The following is a 7,680-nucleotide window of genomic DNA, read 5'->3' as shown; positions in this document are numbered from 1 at the left end:
CTATCCAAAACTCGATCAATTTTCTATAGAGTTATTTAGCTACCTTGCAGAAGTTAAAGAAAGGAGAGCTTGTAGTGGATAGAAAAGGAAAAGGAAAAATAGACCAGAAGCAAATCATTGATGACAAGGTCCAAAATGCGATCCAAGTGCAGGGGAAAATCTGGGAAAAACCACCTGATGGATGGATAAAATGCAATGTTGATGCAAGTTTTTTAAAGGAAGAAAGGAATGATGCTTGGGGTGTGGTTCTACGGGACCACATGGGTAACATTCTACTATCAGCTTGGGATGTCATCACTCACTGCCAATCAGCGGCAATGGGAGAAGCTATTGCATGCCTTGAAGGTTTGAGATTGGGAATTGCAAATTGTACTTCAAATCTTATCATTGAGATAGATTGTGCTTCAGTTGTGGAGTCCTTTAGAGAGGATAGTAGCGACCGATCTGAGGTGTGTTTCATTGCGAAGGAATTCAACTCGTTGAGACCACCAAAGCGACAAATTGTCATCTCTAAAGTGAGCAGAAACGGTAATAACGTTGCTCATGGTTTATGCCAACTTAGTCGTAATGTGTTGTGTCGTGGAGTGTTACAAGGTGCGGTGCCGACCTGCGTATCGAAAGCGGCCTTGGATGATTGTAATTTAAACAATGTTTTATAATTAATACACAACATATTTTCAAAAAAATATCAAGAGATCACGACGCGTCCAGAAAATTGGATCGACGAGCAACATAATCTTCCGTCTGAGGCACCACCGGCCGGCTCGCCAATTTTCAGCCATTTTCTTCGTTCATTACCTGCTGATTTCCTCTTGCGTGGCAGGTGCCGTGCCTAAATAAATGCCGCCACCTCCAATGTCGTCCCAACCAGACAGAGATGAAGATTCTTATGGGCTGGTAAAAAGATCATAATCAACGATGATCGATGGCATCAGATTATTTTGACTGTTTATTCACATCACTATAGGAATGGAGCTCTACGCCGATGGCCGGCTGCCCTCGGCGTAGCCACGCCTGGCCCTCGGCGTAGGCTACGCCGATGGCAGCCCTCGGCGTACCTCGTCGGCGTCCAGGTCCCTCGGCGTAGCCCGGCCTGCCCTCGGCGTAGAAGTAGCCGTCGGCGTCCTCGCTCTATGCCGACGGTGAAGAAGACCCTCGGCATCGCTGCCGTCGGCGTCTGGCCACGGCGCGCCGTCGCCGTTAACGGAGGTGATCCAGACGCCGACGGCTTTCCCCTCGGCGTAGCCACGCCATCTGGGGGCCGTGGGGCGACGTGGCGCGTCGCGAGGCTGCCACGTTCGGCGTCTACGCCGACGGCCAGGCCCTCGGCGTCTGCATGGCCCATGCAGTGGACACGCGGCACGCTGGGCGCGGCTGCCAGGTGGGGGTATACGCCGACGGTAATACCGTCGGCATAGCCCTGACCATATGGTCGCAGCAGGGGTCTATGCCGACGGCATTGCCCTCGGCGTAGACCTGCCCAAATTTTTTTTTTGTTTTCAGCAGTTTAATTTGCACCGTTCCAGCAGTTCAGTTTGCATAATACTACAGTTCACACATACAAATTCATCCAAATTCACCATAATTCACATAAATAGCATGGAATCCACATAGTAGCATACATGGTGCACATAATAGCATAAAAGAGGAGAGTGCCATGTCATCCAAATACATAGTAGTAGCAAGCAAACCCTAGTTCTAAGCTGACTAGCGGAGGAAGGAACCGGGCGGGGTGTGTCCGCCCACATCGTTGGCGAAACGAGCAGCCCGGGGTTGCGCTCCGGTAGAAGCTGCAGAAGAACCACCTGGAGAAGGACCGGTGGTACGCCTAGGAGAAGTCGACGGAGAGGCACCGGGAGTAGTCCCAGGAGTAGTCGACGGAGAGGCACCAGCAGAACGCCCAGGAGACCGACCACCTTCATGAACCGGTGTGACCTCGCGCCCACCCGGCGATGCCTGGTTCCCGGACCATCCCGTTCCCTACATGTTCCCTACATGTTAGCAACTTGCGAGGCAAAGACAAGTGGTAACTACCGGTTTGGCAAAGAACTTACCTCCGGTGTGGATCCGTAGTAAGTCGCAGCGAAAGCTGCCCTCGATGGCATGATAGGCATGTCCCCCGCCACGGTAACTCGAGCCGGTGGCGGTGTACCAGTAGACATAGAGATCATCATTTCCTGCAAGATAGGTTACAAGTTAGGCTTTGCAGAAATAAAGCATCAAACTGAGACTTGTCATCTACTTGCGCGAGAAGAAAGATTCAGACTTACTCCTATATACGCCATGTAGGCCGTATTCTGCCTATTCCACTGGGCAGCGGCCTGCTGATACGCTTCATTGCAGGCTTCGAAGGCCGCCTCGAACTCAGGCTACAATTTCAGAAACAATGAATCTCGTAAACACTTAGCCATGTAGGAAGAAAAACCGGAAAGAGGATGAAAATGAGGAAAACTTACATCGTAGGCGGGTGGACGAGCAGGCCGTGGACGAGGCTGGGGGCTGTCGGCGGTGAGGGTATGCTTGAGACGCGTGTAGCTCGTGGAGTGGGTAGGCTTGACCGCCTTATTCAGAAAGGGGAAACGGCCATGCGGACGCCCGTGCCCCGACAGGACCAACGACTCCTCGTCGACCGGAATGCTCAAGCGGTCATCCACCTCGGGGTGACGAGACTTGACCATGTCGCAGAGTCCTCCTTGGCGGCCTTGGCATTGCCGTAGTACCGTGGCCGAGGCAATGCGGGATTGGGCTTCGCCGTCCGCATCATGTCATATATCCGGGCATCATGAAGCACCACCCCTGTGGTGCCTCGCCACCTGCATCGCGAAAAGAAAAGTTAAGCGTACCACAAATGAGACATGGCGGGAAATGAATGAAGGTCGTTCCATGTATATACATACCTTTTTCCCCTTGAAGCGGGTGTAGTCGCGGTTTCCCGCGCAGTGTGTGCCACCGGTGCCTCGGTTCTCCATGTTACGCCTCGACACGGCTGCAAACTCCTCGTCCTGCCTGAGCCACCTCGCCCTAATCAGCTCCTCCCATGCCTCCCTATGCTGCTCGGCCCACTCGGGACAAACCTGAAAACGCAATACTCAGCTCAAGATAATTCAATGAAAACTTAGCAGCAATGTAGAATCTCATTGACATTTTACTCACCGACATGTACTCCTCAATGGTCATTGCCCATTCCTCCGTAGGCTGGTTACCAACATAGTACTCCTTCTTGACCGTCTTACCCTTGTTAGCCCAGAAGGCACTAGCGCTGGTGAACTTTTAGTTGTACCACTGCTGCGGTGTCAACCTCTCGCAAGCGCCACGCAAAGTGAGACGCGCCTGCGTATCATGCTCCGGGTCCACACGATAGAAGCACTTCAATCATGCATAAATCAGTTGTGAAAGTCATGAGTTAGCACATTAGGGTCATCAACTATGAACGGTGCTCGAGAAATATATGCCTTACCCGAACTTGGTGGTCACGGCCTCAAGAATGTCGCGAAGCCTACGGCAGGGGCATCCTCATAGTCCGCCCAAGTAGTGGCTAGCTTCGTCGGGCCACCGGGGACCGTGCTAAGGGGAGTGTATCTGCCGCGCCAGAACTTCTTAATCAGAGCCCCAAGCAAGCTGTTAGGCATGCGGGGGGGCTTGGCATCCCATGTCCAGTTGCTGCAAATAAATCACACATTACTACACATGCCAAATTGTTTATTATGCCCAAGATGAAAATACATGTTCGAAATTTCTGAAGTAGTACACTTACTCATCGCTCGAAGGAATGATAAGGGCCTTGTCATCATGGGTCTTCAGCTCCTTCCTCGCATCGGGGACTCTAGCTTCTCCACGAAGCTTCAAGGGCTTCGGCGCACCTTCACCCTCCATGACCTCCAACTCAGCCCTAGAGTCCGACTCGTGTGTAGACTCCGTCTCCATCTCCACCTCCCCACTAGACGGACCCTCAAGGTACAACTCAGGAGCCACGTCGCCAGAAGCGGAGGGTGGCTCGTCAAAGTCCATGTGTACCCCGCCGCCACCTCGTCCTCCACCTCGTCCTCCTCGTCCTCGTCCTCGACCTCCACCTCGTCCTCCTCGTCCTCGTCCTCCATCGGTACCATCGGCGTAACGCGGATTTTGCACCGGGGCTCGATCACTCCGTCTAGGCACTCTAGGAATATTCCTCTTCACCGCGCCAGCGTCTTAAGCAAGCTCGGAGTCTGCCTTGCCGCTGCTCATATTGTTCGAGCCACCTGCATTGAGAAGAATAAAACAGTTAAGCACAAAGACATATTATATGAAGATACTAAGAATAAAAGGCACAATGCAATTAAGAAGCATGTTGACATAATAAAATGAAGATACTAAGAATAAAAGGCACAATGCAATTAAGAAGCATGTTGACAAATAAAGTGAAGATACTAAGAATAAAAGGCACAATGCAATTAAGAAGCATGTTGACAAATAAATACTAAGAATAAAAGACCCTCACCAGCCATCATCGCTCTCACGCTCACTCTCATACTCCATCTCTTTCTCTTTCTCTTTCTCTGGCCCACTATCACTATCACTATCTTGTGAGTACAAAGTTGAAGGGTCGACGGGTGGAGGCTCATCATAATTGTCATTCGCCTCAAGTAACTTCTCGAGCATAGATATGTCCTTTAGATCCACCACTGACTCACCACGAGTTTCTGCATCGTTCCCGAGGTCCTCTTGAACAAACGGTTCTAAAATATATTCCCCGAAGTCCTGTTCCTCTTGATAGAAAATCCCCTCGTATGTCACGGGGTCAATGTTGTTGTAATCATCCTCAGAGGGAATCGGTAGGTTACCATGTGGCGATACCTGGAAGACGACTTCCCAACCCTTGAGTTCCGCTTTCTGGCATGGGTAGGGCAAATAATAAACTTGCTTGGCTTGGTGAGCCACAACAAAGACATCGGCTCCGCTATAGGTGGTTGAAGGCTTAACTTCAACTAACCCAATGGACTTATCACTTCTCTGTCCACCTATTGGGTCGAACCAATGACACTTGAACACGACGATATTGAGTTGCACGTTCGTACGATTGAATGTCAACTCGTATACACTTTGTAACCTTCCGTAGTAATCAAAGTTGTTGGCTCCTTTGGTGAAGACCCCAGTATTTATCGTTTTGGGATTCGCCCGGCCCTTCTGGTGCGTCTCTGTGTGGAAGAGAAACCCATTCACATCATACTTCTCATACTTGGTCACCTCACGGCTACAACCTTGGGAAACACATTTCAACTCATCTATCATATCAACGTTTCTCTCACGGCCCTACAAGAACATTTCAAATTTGTTGTGTGCATTAGTTACGTGTAATAAGAGGGACAAGTCACATGTTGCAATGTAAGAGGAAAGGTTAGAAATTACTTTTTCCATGAACCATGTCACAAAGTTTTTATTAATTCCGGGAGCACCGTCTTTCAGTAGAGTGTCCATCTCCGAGGTTTCGGGCAATTCATCATACGGCCACATTTCATCCGTGAATTCGAAAGGAGAAAATAAGCATTAGACCGAGACGAGGTTACTAGCTGCAAAGTAATTTGTTCACCATTTTACCTTACGAATGGGATCACTTCCTCCATGTTCATAAGCACATATAGCATTATACAATCCTTCTCTTCATTCTCCAATTTATATTTTGTTCCTTTACCAGCCTTGCCACCGGGGAATTGGAATAGTTTTAGCTTGGGGTCATTCTCGGGCACGTCGACATTGTAACGAGTGACCGGGTTATGCTGAGTGGGAACATCATCGGGATAGTACGTTGTCGCGGCATCTGCCATCTCCCGAAGGCATATTGCCTCAGCTATGCATGCTTCAATCTTGGCCTTGTTTCCAGTTATCTTTCGAATATACTTAAACTCTCTCTCAATACAGAACTGCCAACGAAACTGCACCGGACCACCCAAGAGTGCCTCGTTGGCGAGGTGCACAATGAGATGTGCCATCGGAGTAAAGAAGCTCCGGCGGAAATATCATCTCCAAATTGCATAGCAACTCCGGCCTTGTATGTTGTAGCTTTGCAATAACCTTGGGACATATCCGCTAGCACAGAGCGTGCGGAAGAAATGGCTCAACTGCGCAAGCACTCGCTGCACTTTCTCGGGGATATACTCGAAGCATCACCGGCATGAGCCGCTGAATCCATATATGATAGTCGTGACTCTTGAGCCCGGTGACTTTTCCCGTCGAAAGATTAACTCCCTTACTCATATTCGAGCAATAACCATCCGGAACATCACGACGTATTTGAGCCACCCGAATGCCTCCTTCTTTTGGATGGAATCAAGGCAGAAGTTGGCATGCGGCTTGAACCAATTCTTTTGACGGCCAATAGGACGCTTCATGTGTAATTTTTCCCTATCACAGAGGATCTCAATATCGACTCTAGCCTTGACATTATCCTTTGACTTCCGGGAATGTTCAGGCATGTGTGAAAGACGGACTCCGCGACATTCTTTACAAAGGTGCATCACATCGATGTTATGGGGAAGTTCGAGGTCCTTGTAATACTCGAGCTTCGTTAAAGCCGCCTCGTGAGTCCGGTTGTGCGTTACACCATATCCCTCAAATTGATGGCCAGTTGGCGTCGCTGCCGCACGAGAGCACGTAGCTCGGCTTCAACAAGTGTACCATCAAACTTCGGCACATCTTTTTTTCATGCACAACTTTGCCCTTCTTGAAGTTCTTTTGTCTTCTCTAAACGGATGCCTCCTTTTGAGGAACTGTCGATTCGTGTCAAACGCAACATACTTGCGACCCTTCGTCAGAGCCAAAGGAACTCAAGCCGATGCTCGCACACCGGGCATGGCCACTTACCACCGTACACCATCCACATGTTAGGGCGTACCCGGCATGTCATGCATGGTATACCGCAACCAAACTTTCATGTAGAAGTTTGTCTTCGATGCTCGGTCGTACGTCAATGTCCCGTGGTGCCAAGAGTGGTTCAAATCTTCCACAATCGGCTGCATGTAGACACTCAAATTCTTCCCCGGGTAATGAGGGCCTGGAATGATCAGCGACAGAAACATGGTCTTCCTCGTCATTAGGACTCCGGGAGGGAGATTGAGCGGAATAACAAACACGGGCCAGCAACTGTAATTGGCATTGGACATACCATATGGATTGAAGCCATCTGTTGCTATCGCAATTCTGACATTCCGAGCCTCGGCTGCCTTAAGGCGGTGTTTTGTATCGAAGTTCTTCCATGCCGTACCATCGGATGGATGTCCCATCTTCAACTTCTTGTTTTCGTCCACGAATCTCTTCCCATACTTGTGCCACGTCATCTGTTTGGCTGTCTCCTCGTGCATGTAAAGCCGCTGGATTCTTTTTATGAATGGGAGATATCGAAGAATCGACTTTGCGGTGCTTGACCGCCTCTCACGACCATCCTTTCCCGTTACCTCTTCATACCTAGGATCGCTTACTGAGATGGGACAGTACTTGTCCTCCGCATCTTGTCTCCAAAAATAGAACGCAGCCTTTCGGACAACAGTCTATCCTTTGATAATCCATGTTGAGGTCCTTCATCATTCTCCTCGTCGCGTGCGAGCTTTGAGGCAGACAATGATCTTTGGGCAACATGTTACCAGTTGTTTTCAGACTTGCTTCAAAGCCCTCACGGGTGGTGTTGTACCGGGTCTTGTCGGCTAGACA

At 49.7% G+C, this 7,680-nt stretch overlaps 1 long non-coding RNA gene across 1 annotated transcript; it reads right to left on the bottom strand.

Annotated features, from left to right (window-relative positions):
- Positions 1-1,755: 1,755 nt before the first annotated feature.
- On the bottom strand, positions 1,756-2,637 carry LOC139835352 (uncharacterized). Its single transcript, XR_011751157.1, has 4 exons — positions 2,457-2,637; positions 2,271-2,369; positions 2,055-2,177; positions 1,756-1,980 (listed from the first exon to the last, which is right to left on the bottom strand). It is a non-coding gene; the product is annotated as an uncharacterized lncRNA (long non-coding RNA).
- Between the last annotated feature and the right edge of the window lie 5,043 nt (positions 2,638-7,680).

Source organism: Lolium perenne, chromosome 2 (genome assembly GCF_019359855.2).
Source record: "Lolium perenne isolate Kyuss_39 chromosome 2, Kyuss_2.0, whole genome shotgun sequence".
Lineage (NCBI taxonomy): Eukaryota > Viridiplantae > Streptophyta > Magnoliopsida > Poales > Poaceae > Lolium > Lolium perenne.
The sequence above is the reverse complement of the archived record's forward strand: the minus strand, read 5'-3'. Positions and strand labels throughout refer to the sequence as shown.